The sequence below is a fragment of the Camelus dromedarius genome, chromosome 12 (assembly GCF_036321535.1).
Source record: "Camelus dromedarius isolate mCamDro1 chromosome 12, mCamDro1.pat, whole genome shotgun sequence".
NCBI lineage: Eukaryota > Metazoa > Chordata > Mammalia > Artiodactyla > Camelidae > Camelus > Camelus dromedarius.
Window position 1 is genome coordinate 55,547,151 of NC_087447.1, and position 22,247 is coordinate 55,569,397.

At 38.9% G+C, this 22,247-nt stretch overlaps 1 long non-coding RNA gene across 2 annotated transcripts; it reads right to left on the minus strand.

Moving 5' to 3' along the window:
* Positions 1 to 501: 501 nt before the first annotated feature.
* Positions 502 to 4,588, minus strand: LOC135322678 (uncharacterized). 2 transcript variants are annotated; one of them, XR_010383432.1, is made up of 3 exons: positions 3,666 to 4,588; positions 2,843 to 3,013; positions 502 to 1,300 (listed from the first exon to the last, which is right to left on the minus strand). It is a non-coding gene; the product is annotated as an uncharacterized LOC135322678 (long non-coding RNA). The 2 variants fall into 2 exon arrangements; XR_010383433.1 differs by having other exon boundaries at positions 2,839 to 3,013.
* Between the last annotated feature and the right edge of the window lie 17,659 nt (positions 4,589 to 22,247).

A 22,247-nucleotide genomic window follows, 5' to 3' on the forward strand; every position in this document is an offset into this window, starting at 1 on the left:
CCCATTCTATGAGCTGGGCAAGTTATTTCAGCTCTATCAACTTCTATTTTCTTATCTGCATATGGAGAATGACACTATGTATTTTGTGAGGAGTCAGCACACAGTTATTGTTCAATAAATGGTAGGTGTGTCTAAGATCATAATTCTCATGTATATTTAATCAAAATTCTTCCTACTGTTATTGAAGTATAACTTTGCATTCAAATTAGGTGGTGGAAAATTGCCTTACTACCTAAGAATAGTTAACACTATTTAGGAATTGAATAAATGATTAAGTGAATGATTATATAATTGAATGAATCAATCAAGCCATTGGATATACCTGGTATAATTGAATCAATTCAATTAAACAAATGTATATGAAATACTATTATGTCCCAAGCACTGTGCTAAATTCAAGGTAACAGTGAATAAGACAGACAGGATCTTCACTCTAATAGATCTTTTCTTAAAATTTTTTATTTCCTTCTTAGATCGACTATCGATTATTTTTTTGTCGACAAATGTCACATACAATTTAGTAAGGGACTTCTGGAGTCATCTGATGATGACTCATTGTGATATGGTGATTTATAATGTTATTGGGAGGAGGGAAATAAGAATTACCTCCTGGATATATGCCCAGGAGTGGGATTACTGGGTCATATGGTAAGTCTATTCCTAGTCTTTTGAGAACTCTCCATACTGTTTTCCATAATGGCTGCACCAAACTGCATTCCCACCAGCAGTGTAGGAGGGTTCCCTTTTCTCCACAGCCTCTCCAGCATTTATCATTTGTGGACTTTTGAATGATGGCCATTCTAACTGGTGTGAGGTGATGCCTCATTGTAGTTTTGATTTGCATTTCTCTGATAATTAGTGATACTGAGGATTTTTTCATGTGCCTATTGATCATTCATGTGTCTTCATTGGAGAATTGCTTGTTTAGTCTGCCCATTTTTGGATTGGGTTGTTTGGTTTTTTCTTATTAAGTCATGTGAGCTGCTATATATTCTGGAGATGTGGAGATTCCTCAAAAGACTAGGAATAGATTTAACATATGACCCAGTAATCCCAATCCTGGGCAAAAATACAGAAGGAACCCTACTTCAAAAAGACGCCTGCACCCCAATGTTCATAGCAGCACTATTTACAATAGCCAAGACATGGAAACAGCCTAAATGTCCATTGACAGATGACTGGATAAAGAAGATGTGGTATATTTATACAATGGAATACTATTCAGCAATAAAAATGACAACATAATGCCATTTGCAGCAACATGGATGTCCCTGGAGAATGTCATTGTAAGTGAAGTAATCTAGAAAGAAAAAGAAAAATACCACATGAGATCACTCATATGTAGAATCTAAAAAAAAAAAAAAGAGAGAGAGAGAAATGAACATAAATATAAAACAGAAACAGACTCATAGACATAGAATACAAACTTGTGGTTGCCAGAGGGGAGGGGGTGGGAAGGAACAGTTCAAAATTTGTAGATACTGACAGGCATATGCAGAATAGATGAACAAGATTATACTGTATAGCACAGGGAAATATATACAAGATCTTGTGGTAGCTCACAGTGAAAAAGAATGTGACAATGAATATGTGTATGTCCATGTATAACAGAAAAATTGTGCTGTACACTGGAAATTTACACATTGTAAACAGACTATAACTCAATAAAATGAAATTTAAAAAAAAAGAATTACCTCGGTTCTTGGTCACCAAAAAAAAAAAAAAAAGAATTTTTAATGAGAGACTGAAAGTATGATATAAACAAGATTTTACTAGTAAGTAAAAAGGTAGTAAAATATAGTATATGCCCAAGAACTGGGAGTGGGCTAATCCAAGAGAGGATAAATAGCCTCTCATAGATCTTAACAGCCCAATAATTACTCTCTCCTTTGGTTTTTGACATGAAATCTATTGAACATTGGACAAACTGTATTGGAACTATTTGCTTTGGGAGGTACCTCCTCTGCTGGCCTATGAAGGTAAAAGCTGTGTTGATCGCTTATCTCAGGACCTAGTAATGGTAATGATTTTATGCACCAGCCCAATTTCCCATTCCTGATGGAGACTTTGCTGTCTCCTCTGGACTTTCCTTAATTGTGCACAATTCTGTTTCTCTTCCCTGACAAAAATTCAGATGGGAGGCTGCCCTAGAATTTAACCCTCAAGCTATGATGGGAGGGAGGTTTTGGCAAAGAAATACTTTTATGCCCAAATGCAATTAATGGATCTAGAAAGTAAATTTAATTATACACACACACACACACACACACACACACACACACACACACACACACATACATCTTCTATTAAGAGATATATATATATCTTAAAGGAAAGTTCTGGCCCTTTGTCAGAAAAATGAACCCAAAATATTATGTCAACCGAAGAGAGTGAAGGGATGGATAAGAGTCAAGTTGGGCACCAGGGAGCAAGGAACTGGGTTGGAGCAAGCTCACACTGCTGCCCAAATTACTTCTGGAGACCAGAAGCCAATCCTGCTGCTCCTTTGTATCCTCCCACCAAGAATTCAAGTAAGTGGTCCAGGTTAGATAAAAAAAACAGAACTACGTGGATGCTGTTAACCTGTGGCACTTCAAACCTACCCCAGGGACCAAACAAAATTTGGACCAAGGCTGAGAAAATTTAAGAGTGACCACCCTTTTCCTGACAGGAAAACAAGCTCTACCTTCAGAGACTTAGGACTTGACTACAAAAATGGATTCGATCAGCTGTCAGACACCTATACAAACAGGATGCCCCAGGGTTCCTTCACTTTCTTGCTGGTGTCAGTGATGTGGTGAGGACAGGTACTAAGGACTAACAGTGATTTGCACTTACTTACTCAATGGGTGGAGGACAGGAAGACTGCATGCAACCGTCTCGCCCCTGTTGGGGTTTGTAGCTGGAGGTCATGAACATCTGAGAGCATGTGGTTTTCAGCTGTTTCACAGAGGAACCCTCTGGAATAAATGATGCCCAGTAGCTCACTTCATAAGTGATGGTAGCAGAGCTCCTGTGGTTGGAGTGAGGACATGAGATCGGGAAGGACCTGCTCGGCCCCCTTCTTGTCTCATGCAGTTGGTAGGGGTGGGGGGAAGGGAGAAGGAAGGGAGAGAGAGCTGGGGAAAGGATGAGGAGGTTGTGGTTCACAGAGAAACCCACAACACTGCAGAGCATTGGGGATTTCATATTCTTTCAGGGTTTTATATGCCAAAACAATGGTGAATGAGAGTGGTCAGGAATGAATAATAACTGGCTGCCAGGATCCTTGTTAACCATGGTGATTATCTCCCAGCCAGTCAACAGGCAGCAGACCGATAAGAGACACATCAGTTCCTCTGTTCACAATTCATTTAGAGCTTTTATTTTTTTTAAGGTGGAAGCCAGTCTATTCAGACTTCCAAGCTATGTCTCCAGTCAGCAAGAAAGAATTTTTCTCATCTCTCATCCTCTCCGACTCTTTAAAACCAGAGAGGAAAAGGTGCCAAACCAGCTGGTCAGAAAGGTCTGCGTTCAGGCAGGGGCTTAACTGCATCTGCCTGTGGCCAAGCATTTCAGAGGCCCTCTCTCCCACCAAACCCCAGGTTTGGGCAGCTGCTTCCCAGCTGCAGTGGCTGCCAACCCTCAGACTGCAGAAAGGGAAATAGACCATTGCCATTAGTCACCTGACAAAAATTCAGCTTCCACCAGTCCTGAACAGCAACACCAGACACAAAAAGGCAACCACCAGTCTCTTTCGTGTATCTTGATGTCTTGAGGGTAAATGCTTAGGATTTTGGCTTTCTCTTCCTTCTAATCCACCCCAGGAATGGCATTTGGATCCTGGAGAGGGGGTTATATCGGTCTGTGGTAGCTGGGGAGTAGGGCCCTTGAATCTTTTCAGCACGTTCCTTATTCATCACCCTCATGTCTGGTCCCTAGAATGGTACACACAGAGGTGTTATTGATCCCATCAGATCTTTTGGGATATCATACCCATATCTAGTGCTATTAAAGTTCAGACTATTGGTTATTTGCTTGTGGTTGCAAAATTTCTACTCCTACCTGGCCTTTTCTTTATCTCAACCCCAACTCTGCTAGCCCACAAAGCTTCTCAACACATCTGAGCCCCATCACCAAGCCAAGCAGAAACTTCTAAATTCCTTGTGTACTCTTCACAGGTCAAGGGAACCATCTAGCTAGACTACTTCTCAGACACTGCTACACTGTACAGCTCCTGGCTCTTGTTAGACTTAGCACTAACCCAAATGTACAACTTCTCCTAGAGGTTTGAAGCATCCCTAGGCCCTGGACCTAGGCCACTAGTTCCAATGCTCTTAGTTATATCACACCTATCTGACTTCTGTGGTATACGCACGTACATCCACACACACGTGCGTGCACACACACACACCCCTCAAGGTTATACCCTGAAAAAGGAGGGGCCCTGATGAGGACTCCACTGTCTGTCTTACCCTACCTCTTCCATGGTCTCTCTTTCCCTTCCAATATTAACAACACTAAGATAGGTGGGATTTCTTCAGTCTCATCAGTTAGAGCCTTTCCCTGTGTACTCTGACTGTTCCCTGCACTATGATTTACAGTAGCTATTTAAATTACATTATAAATTATTAATGTGTTACAAGATCAACTTAGTGGTTCAAAACAATCATTTTTACAAATGAAATAAAATAGAATTGAACATAATAGAAAATATTAGGGGGCATCCCCTGAAGTAAGAGTAATACTATTTTCTGAATCTTTAATTGAAATATATTTATATATGTTATATTGGTTTCAGGTGTACAACATAGTGAGGTGATATCTTATTGGGGTTTTGATTTTCATTTCACTGATGATTAGTGATGTTGAGCATCATTTCATGTGCCTGTTGGCCATCTGTATGTCTTTTTTGAAAAAATGTCTATTCAGGTCTTCTGCTCATTTTTTAATTGGACTGTTTGTTTTTATTTCCTGAAAATTTTGTTTCAATTTTACGTGAATATAGGCATGTGTGTGCTGGGTGGTGATTTGAAAATGTATTTTTTACCATGGGTTGTGGTCAAAAAAGTCTGAAAACACTAGCCAAAAATAAATGTTCATGTTAGGAAATCTAAGCTTTGCTTTTGATATATAAAGGAAGCTTAATATCTTTAAAAATCTATCTTTACCTTCAAAAATACCTGATTCTCAAAACTATTGTCCTCCTAAGGATTCATCAAAGAATTCAGGTCTGAAACTGAAAGATGAATAATGGACAGTTTGCTTTAGGTGGTATCTGCTCTCCCATTGAAAGTCATTGAGTCATTGAGCAAGGAGCTACAAGGCAACAAAGTTTAAATTAAAATTTATCTGAATAGTCCAAAAAGTACAATCCCCAGTATATCTTTTAGAAAAGCATGTACACTGCTAGCAGATCTGGCCCAAGGAGCATACCAAGATTCAATGAACTGTCACTATCTAGCACTTTGCCAGACATCTCAATCAAAGATATCCTGGCTCAATTATATCCTATCACAAATGGTCTATTTTAATTCAGTGATTCTTTTCAATCAAATTTAGAGTCAAATTTAGGGGCAGACCAGCCAGGCCACTTCCCAAGACCCCAATTTATAAGGAGAGCTAGAGCAAGTCTGGATTACATAATAATATCAACACAGATGGTTTTAAAAATTGACAGCAGCCCAGTTTCACCAGCAAAATCCACCAACAGAGTCAGAAGAAAGTCTTAGAGCACCGTGTATTATGAAAATGAGAAGAGTGCCTTGCAGTCTGGGTTGATCTAGACAGGACCGTCTTTCTCTATGCTTCTGATGGGACCCTGACCTCTCCCTCCTCCCCCTCCTCCCCCTTTCAACACTCACAGCCTCACATCACTCTCTGCCTTGAGAGCATCAGGCTCAATCTCATATGCCCTTTATACCTTTTTAAGTAAGACACATTTTAGTCACAGCATTCTCATCCTCTGGGCTCCTAGCTCCCACTTGGCTCTCTATATCCACTTTTCTGATGCCATTGACCTCAGGAGATACCTGAGGAAACCCTTCCACTGTATCCTCCCGGAAGTCAGAACAGTCATCAGCAAATCCCATATATTCTCAATCTTGTACTTTCCCTTTGCCTTCTTGTTCTAGCAGAAACCTGACCCTCTTGGGAGTGCACTGCTTACCCAGCAACCCTCTCAAGTGGTTGCTGTTTTATCTCCAAACTCCTTGTACTACAGACCCGGGTGAAGTAAATGTTCTCCTTGCCCATTATAGTGCCTCTTGACAACTCTCACTTCGTCCTCCTTAAAACTCCCAGCTTTAAATAATGTCACCAGACAGTCCTACCCATTACCCTCTCTTTGTTGCTGTCATCTACTTACCTTTAAGTCATGCTCTTTCATTTCTTGGAGATTGTATCATACTTTTACCCTCACTTATAATTCAATTAATTTCATTGAGATATAATTTCAATAATCATAGAGATGTTCCTCCCCAAGTCCTGGCTTCTGTGTTCCTTGACCTCATGTCTTCCAGTGATATTGTCTTACACCCCAACCTAGACATTCCCATAGTCATATTCTACACCTAATTAATACCATAATCACAATTTTGCCTAATCTCAATTCCAAGCATGCCACCATCTGGTCACCACCATTTATCTTTCCAGTTTGGGTATCCCAATTCCAACAAATTTTTGAGCCCACAGAGACCTACAATCTACAGCTCCTACTCCTGTTCACTTTTCCCCACTCTAGCACCCTGCTGTGGCTTCACATCCCCTCTACCCAGCTTCGAGTCTATAATCTGTCAACACAATTTCTCCCTTACATGCCCCCTCAGGTCCCTTTCCCTTTCTTGCTCCATTGTACTCTCCCTGAAAAACTCCAGCCTCAGCAAGATCCACCTCTTCACTTCTCCCAGCCTGCTCCTGAGCAGCTGAACCTGGCTGGAGGTAAACACACAGCCATGCCGACAGGCCTGAATTTAAGTTTATGACTCCAAAACTTGCGCAGACACTTGGAGCTGCTCAGGAATCGTCTCCCAGATGCATTCACTCTCCCACTTTCTTAGATAAGTATTTCATACATTTTCCTCTCTGTAAACTTCCACTCCTTCTTCCATTGCTGCCTCCTTCGCTGGAGAAGTAGAAACAGTCACACAGAATTGCCAGAAGCTGCATCATCACATTTGCCTTCACACAGGTGTCTGTGCCCACATACTCTGCCTTCCCTCTCGTTGTTCTGAATGGACAGTCTTCTCCCACCAAAGGCCAACCTGTCTACTCCTATTCCTTCTCCTCTGGCTTAATCAAGGGCATCAGTCCAGAAATTCTCTTCTCTCTCTTATGTCATTGATTACTATCTCTCTATAAAATCATCCCTATTTGCTTAAAAAACACCTGAAATTCTTCCATTTATTAAAAAAAAATAATTTACTTGCTGTAAAGCAAAATTCTTGAAAGGATTTGTCTATGTCCATTTTTTCCAATTCCTTCCTCTCTGTTCTCTAGGGAGTCTACCTCAAGCAACAATTCACCCCTACCATTTCATAGATACTACTCTTATCAAGGTCTTTAGTAACCAACGCTAACAAATCCAATGACTAATTCATAGTCATAGCTTACTTTACCAGTCAGGAACATTTGATGTATTTGGTTCCTCCCTCCTTCCTTTAAACGTCGTGTTTACTTGGAATCCAGGAACATGCAATCCTCTTCATCTCATTGACTGCACCTTCTCAGTCTCCTTTTTCTGGTTCCTCCTCCTCTTCCTGATCTCTAAACAATGGAACACTCCAGGGCTTAGCCCTTAGATCTACTCTCTTTCCTTCATGTACTCACATCCTTATGATCTCATCCAGGCTCATGATTTTAAATACAATTACCAGGCTGACAATTCTTAAATTTGTAAATACAGTGCAGACTTCTCACTTGAACTTCAGACTTAAGTATCCAACTGCTTGATCAAATAATTCTACTTAGAAGTTTAATAGACATACGAAATGAACATGTCTAAAGCCAAACTGCTGATCTTCCCTTAAAATCTCTACTTCTACAATTTTCTCTATCTCAATTAATGAAAACTCCAAAATTCTGGCTTCTCAGGTCAAAAACTTTAGAGTCAACACTGACTCTTTTCTCTAATACCAGACATTGAATCCACCACCAAATTCTGCTGGCTCTGTTTTCCAATACATAAAATAGAACATCTTCTCCACACCTACATTATTACCTCTATGGTCTAAGATAACAAACCTGGTTTATTGCAATAAACCTACTAACCAGTATCCCTATTTCCTCCCTTGCCTCACCCTCTAAATCTATTCTCCAAACTTTCTTAAATGTGTGAGATTGTGTCATCCCTCTGCTCCAAACTTTTCTGGGGTTCCCATCTCACTCTGAGTAAGAGCCAAGGAGTTTCATGTAGAATAAACTTCTCTGTTTCCTCTGAATCCTGTATGTACCTGTAATAACACATCACACTGAATATTAATGAGCTTGTTTACCTGTCTACCATTGCCTACTCTGTTAATTCCTTGAGGATATGGGTTGTGGGTACTTCTTTTCTTTTTTTCTTTTAGTATTCCGTATGCCTACTACAAAGAAGACCAATAAATAGTCATTGCATTTTAATTGCACATGACTGCCATGGGTCCTCTTAAATACCCAATTTTTCTTAAAGAAAGTCTCAGGTACATTTCCAGATAGACTGTAAGCTCCATGAGGATAGAGATTGCATCTGCCTCTTTCACAGTACTGTCCTCGATACCTAATGTGATATTTGCTACACAGTGGATGCCACAGAAATGGCTATTGAATGAATGAATGAATAAGTAATACAGTAAAAGTCCCACAGCTTAGGCTGACTACCCCACCCCCACCCCAAATGCCACTGTCATCTCCAGAACAGCTCCCTGTAATTTTCTGAGACGTCTCTGAGCTGTTAACTTCATTCAGCAGTGCCGAGCCGGCAGAGAGAAAACTGCTAGCCTGGTTTCCCTGGCTCAGCTGGCTGGGCTCCGAGCTGCATGGCTGACCCTGGGTTGGAGGAGAAAGGGAAGGGCAACTATAGATCACTGTTTCAGTGAAGTGAGCAACACTTGCTTCCGCAGAGATAATATCTTCTTTATTCACCTTCACCTCGACTCCAAAGAGCTCCCGACCAGCCAGCTTTGTCCCCAGATGCTTTCTCCTCAGTCTCAGGAAGCCAGGAGCCAGGGCCCACTCCTGCTTTTCTGGTGTGTGGTCTGAGTTTCAATTCTGTCTGGCAGACAGTATGGAGGACTCCAGGTCAGCAGGGTCATCAGAATGCTAAGAGGAAATCTGATTGATGAGCAAGTGTCAGCAGGAATGAATGGAAGCCTTAATTAATGACTTCTGCCCTGTTTCAAAGAAAGGTTCCCTTACACCCAGTTCTCTCTTTTCTATGAAAAAAAAAATTGGGGTGGGGTGAGGAACTGAGGAAGAAAAGGAGGAAAATACACCCTTATAATCCAAAGTTTTCAAAACGACATAAAGGAGACTTCAAAGACAGACATGGTCAGTTTTTTATGTGCGAGACTGGTTCAGTGATTCTCTCCTCTCTTTGTTTCCATGGACAGCTAGGCTCCATTCCAAAGCTAAAAAATAAAAGGCCACATTGTTCTGAGGAAAGCTAGCTTTTACAAGAAATTTCCTCCTCACCACTGGGGCAAATTAACTGCCTCGGCCCTGGGTGCTCCATGAGCACCTCTTCCAGAGCTGGCTCAGTCGGCTAGCCTCCCACTCCTGCCCACTCTGGCGGGAAGAGAATTGTAATCCATCTAGTCTACTCAACAGACTTAGAAAACTGATCTGCCTAGTGAAGACCACACGTCAGAGTGATAAGGGTGATAACAAAGGTCTGATCAGGATTTATTATAACAAAGAGGTAACATAGGGTATAGAAGGATACCTAGAACAGATGGTATCTAAACTGAGATTTCCATTCAGGAATTTTAGCTTGCCACTTAGTATTGAACATTCACCATGTACCTGGTCATTGACAGAAAACAAAGGAAATTTCTGAATCACAGCTCAGCAAGTCACTTAAACACTCTGTTCTCAGAATCCTTACCTCTAAAGTGGACTTCATAATATCTATTTCCAGGGGTTGCTCAGAAAGCGATGAAATTAGTTAATGTAGTTACAATTCTTATACTGTACTTGGCACATAGAAGGTCATCAATAAATGCTAGTTTGGAAAGGGGGAGGGGAGTTAGTTCCTGTCTGGGGGACTTCCCAGCCTAGTGAGAACAACAAACTTGACAAACAAGTAATTACATTGTGCCTTAGAGCCTAGATTGGACGCACTAGTCCTGGGGCCCCATGCAGGGAGACGAGCCCTCTGGGCTAGTAGAAGGACTGCTAGGAATAACAGGAGGGCAGTGGGAAGTCTGGACTTCACTCTTGAGGAGCATGTGTGCTAGCCTGACCCCAAGGCAGCATGGAGAGACAACTGCTCTAGTGACTGCTGGGTTTCCTATGACTCAGCCCAAGCTGAGCAAATGCTCCAACCTGCTCACTCCACATCAAAGAGCAGTACTGGATCTGGAGCAGCCATGACCGGAGAGAAGATTCAACTGTGGGACACAGAGGTGACCTCGTCAAAGAGGAAATCAGAGAGTATTTCAAGACTAATGAAAATGGAAGCACAACACTGCAAAATCTATGGGATGCAGCAAAAGCAATTCTAAGAGGGAAGTTTATAGCAGTAGAGGCCTTTCTCAAGAAACAATAAAAAAATCTCAAATTAATAACATAATCTACTATTTAAAGGAATTAGAAGAAAAAGAAGAATAAGTAAACCCTAAGTCAGCAGAAGGAAGGAAATAATAAAGATCAGGAGGAAATAAATAAAATGGAGATTTAAAATAGAAAAAAAATCAATGAAACCAAACATTAGTTTTTTGAAAAGATGTACAAAATTGATAAACCTTTAGCCAGACTCACCAAGAAGAAAAGAGAGAGGACTCAAATAAATAAAATAAGATGAAAGAGGAGAAATAACAACCTATATCACAGAGTTACAAAAAAATCATAAGCAAATACTATGAACAGTTATATGCCAATAAATTGGACAACCTAGAAGCAATGCCTCTACCTGCCAAGACTGAATCAAGAAGAACAGACAGTTTGAACAGGCTGATCACTAGTAGCGAAATTTAATTTGTAATTAAAAAAAGCAAAAAACCTCCAAGCAGCAAAAGTCCAGGACTGAACAGCTTCACAGGGCAATTCTACCAAACTTATATATATATATATTAAAAAGCTAATACCTAGCCTTCTCACACTCTTTCAAAAAATTGAAGAGGATGGAATACCCCTAAATTCATTCTACAAGGCCATCAGGGTAATGATAAAGCCATAACAAAAAAGAAATTACAGGCAAATATCTTTGATAAATATAGTTGCAAAAATTCTCAACAAAATATTAGCAAACTGAATTCAACAATGTATGAAATGGATCATATACCATGATCAAGTTGGATTTATTCCAGAGTCGCAAGGATGGTTCAATATTTGCACATCCATCAATGTGACACACCACATTAACAAAAGGAAAGACAAAAACCTCATAATCATCTCAATAGACACAGAAAAAGCATTTGACAAACTTCAACATCCATTCATGAAAAAAACTCTCATCAAAGTGGGTATAGAGAGAACACATACCAACAAAATAAAGGCCGTTTATGACAAACCCACACCTAATATCATACTCAATGGTGAAAAGCTGAAAGCCTTCCCTATAAATTCAGGAACAAGACAAGGATGCCCACTATTAACACTTCTATTTAACCTAGTATTGGAAGTCCTAGCAACAGCAATCAGACAAGAAAAAGAAATAAAAAGCATACAAATTGTAAAGGAAGAAGTTAAACTGTCATTTTTTGCAGGTGACATAATACTTTATATAGAAAACTCTAAAATCTCCACACAAAAAAACTATTAGAACTAATAAATAAATTCAGCAAAGTTGCAGCATATAAGACTAATATACAAAAATCTGTTGTTTTTCTATATACTCATAATGAACTATCAAAAAGAGAAAGTTTTAAAACCCCTATTTAAAATCACATCAAAAAATAAAATAAAATACCTAAGAAAAACTGAACCAAGGTAAAAGAGGTAAAAGACCTATACTCTGAAAACTATAAAACATTAGTAAAAGGCATTGAAGATGTTACAAAGAAATGGAAAAGATATCCTGTTCTCTTGGACTGGAATAATTAATATTGTTAAAATGCCCGTATTGCCTAAAACAACCTACAGATTTAATGCAACCTCTACCAAAATACCCATGACATTTTTCATAGAACTAGAGCAAATAATTTTAAAATTTGTATGGAAACAGAGAAGACCTCAAATAGCCAAAATAATCTCAAGAAAGAAGAACAGAGCTGGAGGTATCACCCTCTGAGGCTTCAGACTATACTACAAAGCTACAGTCATCAAAACAGCATAGCACTGGCACAAAAACAGATACATAGATCAATGGAACAGGTTAGAAAGCCCAGAAATAAACCCACACACTTATGGTCAATTAATCTATGATAAAAGAGGCAAGAATATACAATGGAGAAAAGACAGTCTCTTCAATATTGGTGCTGGGAAAGCTGGACACCGATAAGTAAAACAAGATTAGAATATTTTCCCACACTATGTAAAAAATAAACTCAAAATGGATTAAAGAACTAAATGTAAGACCTAAAATCATAAAACCAGAAAAGAACATAGGCAGAACACTCCTTGACATAAATCATAGCAATGTTTTTTTTAAATCTGTCTCCTAAGGCAAAAGAAACAAAAGCAAAAATAAACAAACAGTACTTAATTAAACTTAAAAGCTTTTGCAAAGCAAAGGAAACTATCGACAAAATGAAAATACAACCTATGGAATGGGAGAAATGTCATATCATTTGCAAATGACCTGAATAGACAGTTTTCCAAAGAAGACATACAGACGGGTAACAGGTGCATGAGAAGATGCTAAACATCGCAAATTATTAGAGAAATGAAAATCAAAACAACAATAAGACATCACTTCATATCTGTCAGAACACCTATCATCAAAATGTCTATGAATAACAAAATCCTCATTGGTGAGGATGTCAAGAAAAGGGACGCCTGTACACTGCTGGTGGGAATGTAAATTAGTGCAACCACTATGAAAAATAGTACAGAGTTTCTTCAAAAAACTGAAAATATATGTATGATATATATCACATCCTCTTTATCCATTCATATGTTGATGAATACTCGGGTTCTTCTTTATCCATTCCACCCAATGGAATTTACTCAGCCATAAAAAATAATGAAATTCTACCATTTACTGTAGCATCGATGGACCTAGAGAATATTATGCTTAGTGAAATAATTCAGACAGAGAAAGATAAATACTATATGATATCACTTTCATGTGGAATCTAAAAAATAAAACCAATGAATGCATATAACTAAAAGAAACAGACTCACAGATTTGGAAAACAAAGTAGTGATTACCAGTGTGGAGAGAAAAGGAGGGAGGGGAAAGATAGGGGTATGGGATTAAGACATACAAACTGCTAGGTATGAAATAGGTAAGCAACAAAGTATATTGTACAGCACAGGGAATTACAGCCACTATCTTATAACAACTTTAATGGAGTATAATCTATAAATATACTGAATGACTATGTCATATACCTGAAACTAATATTGTAAATCAACTATACTTCAATTTTTTTTAAAAAGGAGAGAGATTGGGAAATTGGTTTAGAGGAGATCAACCTGCTGTCATCTCACAGCCAGTGAATCCTTAGGCCCAGGGTAATTTGCATGTGTCTTAGAGTTCCTTGGGGAATGCTGATAAAAGGAGCTCCATTTATCCAGATATTTTAACAGAGGTCCGGAGGAAACTGGAACCGCTGTCTTTTAGAAAATGTGCTCTTGAAGGCTTCTCTTGCTTTGGCCTTTACCCCTCCCCAACTCCATGCAAATAAAAACAAACTAAAAAGCAGGGGTAGCTATACTTATATTATCAGACAGACTTTAAGCCAAAGACTATAACAAGAGACAAAGAAGACAATAGTAATAAATGTTATTATCTATAATAATAAAGAGGTTAATTCATCTAGAGTGTGTAATAATTGTAAATATGTATGCACCCAACATCAGGGTAACTAAATATATAAGTCAAATATTAGCAGATCTGAAGGGAGAACTAGGTAGCAATACAATAATAGTAGGATACTTTAATACCCCACTTTCAATAATAAATAGATCATCTAGAGAGGAAATCAATAAGGAAACACTGGCCTTAAATGACACATTAGATGAGATAGACCTAATAAACTTTTATAGGACATTCCATCTAACAGAGACAGAATACACATTCTTCTCAAGCACAACATGAAACATTCTCCAGGACAGACCATATGTTAGACTACCAAACATGTCTTAATAAATTTAAATAGACTAAAATCATATCAAGCATCTTTTCTGATTACAATGGTATGAAATTATAAATCAATTATAAGAAGGAAACTGTAAATTCACAAATATATGGAGATTAAACATTACACTATTGAACAACCAATGGGTCAAAGAAAAAATCAAAAGAGAAATCAAAATATATCTAGAGACAAATGAAAATGGAAACATAACACAACAAAACTTATGGGATGTATCAAAAGCAGTTGTAAGAGGGAAATTTATAGTGACAAATACCTACTTTGAGGAAAAAGATTTCAAATAAACAACATAGCTTTATATCTCAAAGAACTAAAGAATTAAAAAAAATTTTTTTAAGACAAACTAAGCCCAAAGTTAGTAGAAGGAAGGAAATAAAAATCAGAGCAAAAAAAAAAAAAAAAATGAAATAGAGACTGAAAATAAGAAAACATCAATGAAACTAAAGCTAGGTTTTTTTAAACAATAAAACTGACAACATTTTATCTAGAATTATCAAGGTAAAAAGAGAGAATTTAAATAAATAAAATTATAAATGAAAGAAGAGACATTATAACTAATACCACAAAAATTCAAAGGATCATAAAGATACACCAACATGTTGGAAAATCTATAAGAAAGAATAAATTTCTAGAAATGTATAACTTACCAAGACTGAATTATGAAGAAAAAGAAAAATCTGACTGAACCAATTACTAGTAAGGAGACTGAATCAGTAATCAACAACCTCCGAACAAACAAAGGTCCATGACAGATGGCTTCACTGGTGAATTCTACCAAACATTAAAAGAATTATTAGCGACTATTCTCAAGCGCTTCCAAAAAAGCAGATGAGGAAGTGCTAATGGCAATTAGTGGGTAGAGTTCCCAATTTGGGGGAAAAAACTTTCAGCATTTCACTGTTGATTGTGATTTTGGCTGTGGGTTTGTCATACATGGCCTTTATTGAGATACGTTCCCTCCATACCTACTTTGTTGAGAGTTTTTGTCATAAACAGATGTTGAATTTTGTCAGATGATTTTTCTGCATCTATTAAGATGATCATATGATTTTTATGCCCTTCCCAATTGTGAAAGCCAAAAAGGTGTCTTCAGACACTGGCAATGTTGCCTAGGAGGCAAAATTGCCCCTGGATGAGAATCACTGTTTTGGAGGGAAAAGAAGATAAAAGATCAGTCAAGAGGCCATTCACTAGATAATCTTAGAAGAGGAAGAAGAGGGAAGTACACTCACACTGATTGAAAATATCTACTATGTGCTGGGCACTTTACAAATGTTATCATGTTTTAAAGAGGGATATGGGATAAGCGAGCCCAATCCCATATCAATTATCCCCTGAAATCCCTTCAGGGCTACCTGAGGTCAAGCTCCCAAATGATTAAATCCTAGAACCGACAGTATTACTTTCCCTGGCCCCATATGGGTGCAAGAAGTCTAATTCCCACGCCATGTCAAAGAGGAGTGTTTGACATTGCTCCATGGATATTAATTTAAATTATTCTGGGGAGGCCTCAAAATCACTTTCCAGTCAGCTCCAAGGGGGAATGGGGCAGAGGCTCTTTGCACAAGCTGCTCAAACTCCAGAACTTGGGTGACTTACTCCTTTGCCCAAGCCCTCAGCTACCCTTGGGGAGCCTCTCCCTGGGGACCATGCAATAGCTGGGCTAGGAGCTAAATGCTGAAGCTGGTCAGTTTTCCTGGTGAGGCCCAGCTCAGGGGGCCCTGGCAGGTGCCTCTGCATTCACTCAGCAGCCTGGGGACTCAGTTTGCTCTTCTCTGCTCCCACCAACACCTGCTGATTGCTGCTGGTATTAATAACATAAGCAGCAGGAGGCTTTGCACAGAATCAGGGCTGCCCAGATAATTATCTAGTGGCCTAGGACCAGTCAGTAAATTACTCTGTGACCTGAGAATTCAGCAGGTTACCACCATCACTCAGGCCTGCTCACTTTATTGCTGCTCCCTCCTGCTGCCCTGACATTTATTTGTCTAGTTTACATTCAGAGCATTGATTTCATGCCTTTTGTTTTCTGTCTTAGAGGTGAGAAGTAGCTCCTTTGGAAAGGCTGGTTCTCAGGTCAGTGGGATGGGGAGGGGGAATATTAGAGTTTTTGTTTTGTGCCATCATTTAGTGTGCTCCCAGGACGTCAGCACCTGCTCTCTGTATTCCCGAAAGTATTTTGATTTTTTTTTGTCAGAGTTGTGATACTCTCTAGTAAACTGCCTGTATATGTAACCTTGCATATTGGGGAAGGAAAGGTCAGAGAAAAAACTGATGTCTCTCCCACCTCACACACTACATTTCGGCTATGCCAAATGGGAATGGTACGTTCAAGTTAATTTTCCCAAATGCAGTGGTCTCTTCCCTTGGGAGATCTGCATAAACTGTTCCCTTTATTTAGAGCACTCTTTGCCTTCCCCTTCATTACTCTCTAACTCGTCCTTCAGATTTTACCTCCCATGTCACTATCTCCCCTCCTCCTCATCAAGGAGGCTTTTCGTCACCCCTCCAGAACATAGTCAGGTTACTCACGTCCCTTCAGGGCTGCCATAGCATCCTGTACCTTATTTTTATGACTAATTTCAGTTGGTTGCAATTACCTGTTCTCTTCCCTGTCCTATCTTTCTCACTGAGATTGTGAGCTCAGTGAGAACAAGAACCAGCCCACATCTGTACCAGGCCCCCATTTAAAGCAGTCCAAAAGAATCAACAAACAGATGTAGGAAGATATCCCCTAACTCTGCTTTCCAGGCAAACCCGATTCCCAGCGTCAGCTCAGCCAAGACACTTACTTACATACCCAACACCACTCACCAAAGAGAGCTGTCATGACGTTTCCCAGTGGGAAACCTACAGCTTCGGCTAAGGACTTTATTCCTTTTCACTGGAATTATTTACTTCATCTCTCCCTCTTTTCAATTCACCAATTTCTATAAGTGCACCTGAAGATAATCCTATAACTCTCACTTACTGTTCACTTTAACTCCATAATCCATCGAAAAAACACAAATATTCCTGGTTCAGCTGATTAAACTGCTTTATAACCTTGATTAAGACATTCACAAGCATTCAGCCTTGATTTCCTCTTGCACAGAGTGAGTCCATGGTCTCTTAAGTGTGTTCCATCATAAAAGTTTTCTGATTCTAAAATGGGAAGTATATTTTGTGATTCTGCACCATAAAAGTGGCAACTGTCCTCACTTTACTGCAAAACCCTTTTTGATAAACAAGGTATAAATCAAGTCATTAATTAAAATCAATAATTACATACTTTTTCCACAAAGGTGCAGCGTGAGAGATCATAAACCCTACTTACTGTTCCAACCTGCCCACTCCACTATAATCACAAACTGCTTCTGGTTCCTCTCTGCACAAATGCTTTTCTAGCCAACATGGGTTTTTTAACCTATGCTATTCCATCTGCCTGGAATGCCCTTTCTTCTCTGGAAAACTTCTAATTCTGTTTGGAAACCCATCTACGGTTAACTCCTCAGGGAAGTCTTCCTTGACTTAAGATGCAGTACAGCACAATGAGTAAGAATTTAAACTGTAAAGTCAAACAGATTTGGGACTGTAATTTGGCCTACTATCCACTATTGTGGAAAAGTGACTTAATTGATCTGACCAAGCCTCAGTCTCCTCACTTGAGAAATGGGCGTAACAGTTCCTACCCCATAGGGCATAAGAACTGAATGAAGTAACTTAAGCAAAGCATCTAACTCAGCTCCTGGCAAATAATAAGCACTGTATAAGATTTAGCTATTATTATAGACCCCTCCAAGAAAAATTAATCACTTCTAATGCATATTTAGCAAGCTGAATTTTATATGCCTGCCTACCCTACAAGACTATGACCTCCTTAAAGTTCAAAGACTTACTAATATCTGTATTCCCAGAACAGTGCCTAGCACATACTTAGTGAACAAACGTTTTGTTGAGTTAAACTGAATTATACATTTAGAAAAGAAAGGTATTCTTAAAAGAAAAAGAGTTAAAAATAATGCTTTAAATAAAGTAAGATAAAATAAAAATAAAAGTGTACATCTTATCTGATCATGCTCTAGATTGGCTGTGACACTTTCACATTCATCTTCACATTTTCACTTTGGTTCTCACAGTGAGTTTATGTGGCAGGTATTATTATCCTGAGTTCACAAATGAGAGAAACAGACTCAGAAGAATTTGATTTTGTCCCAAAGTCACAGAGCAACTTGCAGAACCCAAACCTGTGGCAATTTTCTCCCCTCTTGTGATACCATTGCCCACCTCTCTTTCAAAAAAAAAAAAAAAAAAAAAAGAGTAGCTCAGCTACTTTTCAAATTCAAGTGTAAGATTTTAAGCTTCCAAAAGTGATCCCTCACCTAGCACCCAATGAAAGCAGGCGCTGAGAATAGGGCCCTTCTTGGAGATGCCATTCCTGCTGATGACTGCAGCCCTCACTTCTCCACACCCTCATGGAGAAAGCATGCATGTGCTGTACGTTTTGCCCTCAGCACTCAGGAGACACTCAGTTTCTGCCAGTGCTTGGGGCTCCTCCAGGCCTTTCCTGTGCTTTTGTGCAGCTGAGAAGGTGAAGCGTAAGGGAATCAAAAGCTGCAAACAGTCCCTACCTCTGGAGACAGGCATTTACTAGAAGAAAGAACGGACCAATGGCTTCCCAGAGCATTGTTCAGCCACATTAGAGAAAGGATTAAGCAGATACATTCAGCTATTCTAACAGATTTTCTTTAAGCCTTGAATACGCCTCTCACACTCACTCAGATAATCACATTAGTTTTGTCATTAAAAGATCCCTTTTATAGAAAGTACCTAAACCGCTTAAACCACCCAGAGAGGTTGCATACATTATCAAACACCAAGACAAACAAAAGGGATTTTCTGTTCCACATCTCAGTTTTCCTTATTCCTCAAAAAACTTGGGAAATCGAGGTAGAAATTATTTTGAAAATGGACAGTGGCAATTCTCACTCCTTCCTCCCCTTGGCAATCTCTCAGCAATCAGAACTGGGAAAACTGGAAAACTTCTTCAGCATTGGGACCTAAAGTTAAGACAGAGATGAAGACAGCAGGGCAAGGAGGGGGGTAGGAAAAAGCGTGCTTGCCTCTCTGCCACAGGAAATTGCATTTAGAATCAAAAAAGAATAGAAAAGCACAGGATTTGGGATCAGAGAGACCATTGTCATTTACTAGATCTGTGGCTAGTGGTTAGGGGTGGAAAAGTCATTTCTTTTGGCCTCCTGGTCCTCCTTTATAAAATGGAGGTAGGTAACATCTGTGTTGTCTCCCACACAGGGATGTTTAGGAGCTCAAATGAGAAAAGGAAGGTGGCAGAATTCTGAGGTCTATAACTATGATACAAACATTAAAGGGGGATTTCTTTTGGCTTACTTTTTTATAACCCCTATAGTGACAGGAAATATGCCTGTTTTTTCACAGTAACATGATTGGTACTTAACCCTTGGTATACAATGGCTGCTTGATAATATTTTTTAAAGGATAGTGTTTTTAATGTGATACACACACACACACACACACACACACACACACACACACACACAAAATGGAATATTACTCAGCCATAAAAAAATAATGAAATTTTGCCATTTGCAGCAACATGGATAGACTTGGAGGACATTATACTAAGTGAAATAAGTCAAATAGAGAAAGATAAATACTGTATTGTATCACTTATATATGGAGTCTAAAAAATACAACAAACTAGTGAATATAACATACAAGAAGCAAACTCACAGATACAGAGAACCAGTGGTTACCACCTGGGGGCAGGGTACAAACCACTGGGTGTAAGATAGGCTCAAGGATGTATTGTATAACACAGGGAATATAGCCAATATTTTGTAATAACTGTAAATGGAAAGTAATCTTTAAAAATCGTATAATATAATTTTTTTAAAAAAGAATAGTGCTTTTATTGCCTTTCTCACCAAGCTTCATCCACCCTGCAAACTTCCATCTTTCAAGTCTCAATTTAAATGCTACTTCTCCTTTAGAGCCTTCCTCAAACCTCCAGGATGAATTCATTTACTTCAGCTTTCATGCTCCCACAGCATCCTGAACACAACACAAATTCTTGGCCCATTGTACTTAATCATTTGACATTGTGACCATCTCTCCCCATTAACACTGAGCTTCTTAAAGACAATAAGGCTAAACAACAACAACAATAACAAAACAATAGGGCGTTGCCTTTGAATTCTCACTACCTAACACTGTACTGCATAGAGTAGCTATTGAATAAACATTTGAATGAACAAATGATAAATGAACAAACAACCCAAAGAATTGCAGTTATTTGGCCCAGGGAAGAGAAATTCAAGGAGTAACTTAAGAATCAGTCTTCAAAATAAAGGTTATTAAATTTTAGAGAAGAATGTGTCTGTGCTAATCTTTGTGCTATTGTGTTGCTTAGAGTACAAGACCATTGGATGAACTGAATTAACAATCAGTCTTTCATCTCCTTTGCAGGGTAAAACTTGAAGAAAGGACCTTAAATTATAATAGAGAAGACTTAGGTTAGACTAGAGTTTCTCAATACCAACACTATTGCCATTTGGGGCCAGATAATTCTTTCTTGTGGGAGCCTGTCCTTTGCACTGGAAGATTTCTACTAAATTAGATGCCAGGAGCAACTCCCCACCCCGCCATCACAACCAAGTTGTGATAACCAATAACATCTCCAGACAGTGCCAAATATCCCTGGGTGGCAAAACTGACACCAGTTGAAAACCACTGGCTTAGACCTAAAGAGTAAATTCCTGCAGGTGAGGGCTTTGTGGCACCAGAAAAGAAGACAAAAGAGATGGTGTAAATCTGACCATGAGTTCCTTAAAGATAAAGCAGATGGTTTACTGCTTTATAATTGTACCTTCCATTCTGAAGGTAGATAGATTGACCAAATAAACTGATAACACGATACTATACAAAATGTCTTCTGTCAGCCATGAGATTTCTAAAACAGGAATAATCTGATAGCCTTAATTGATTAAAAAAAAAAAAAAGGAAGCCATTTGTCAAATCATCTGGCTACTTGCAGTGTACTGAACTTATTCAAGGGCACTTACTGTACACTCTCAGTATCATAGCACCTTACATACCACTTGAGCAAAAAGTTCCATCTGGAGCTTAATATCTTGGAGTTACTGATTGATGGTTTTCTGCATGTCTTTTGATGGCTACTTACATCTAGATTTCAGGAGCTACAAAACAAAGAAAAATGGTTAAAACCACTCTCCCAAAGCCAAAGAGGAAATTTGGTAACAGATGCAAACATCTCTGCATAGAATCATCTGATTCCCTGTCTCTGCTCTGCCTCCACGTGGCTGGTGAGCTACTGTTGGTGCCATAATTCATCCATGAGCCAAATAGGGTTAATACTAGACTCAAATGTCTGTGTAGATTCAGAAGTAGTTTTTCAAACTACTTCATCTGTGTTACAAAACATCATTCCTTCCCCCTAGTCAACTACCTGCAGTGGCATTTAAACTGGCCAGTAAACATCTATCTGGCAAAATTTTGGCTGAAACTGTTCTTCCAGACACTGAAAAATCTATTTCTAGATTAAGCCTTCTAAGTAGCAATACATACACACGCACTTCAATATATATACATACCAGCAGACTATTTCATTAGTTCACTATGAAATGATCATTATAATTTAATGTTACGACTTTCTTTTATACTGAATGATCATACAAGAATGAATACAGTTAAATTTAGCAATATGTGTAGAAAAGTAGAAGATCACATTCATTACATTATAATTTTCCTCTTTCTGAGGCTCTTTCAGGA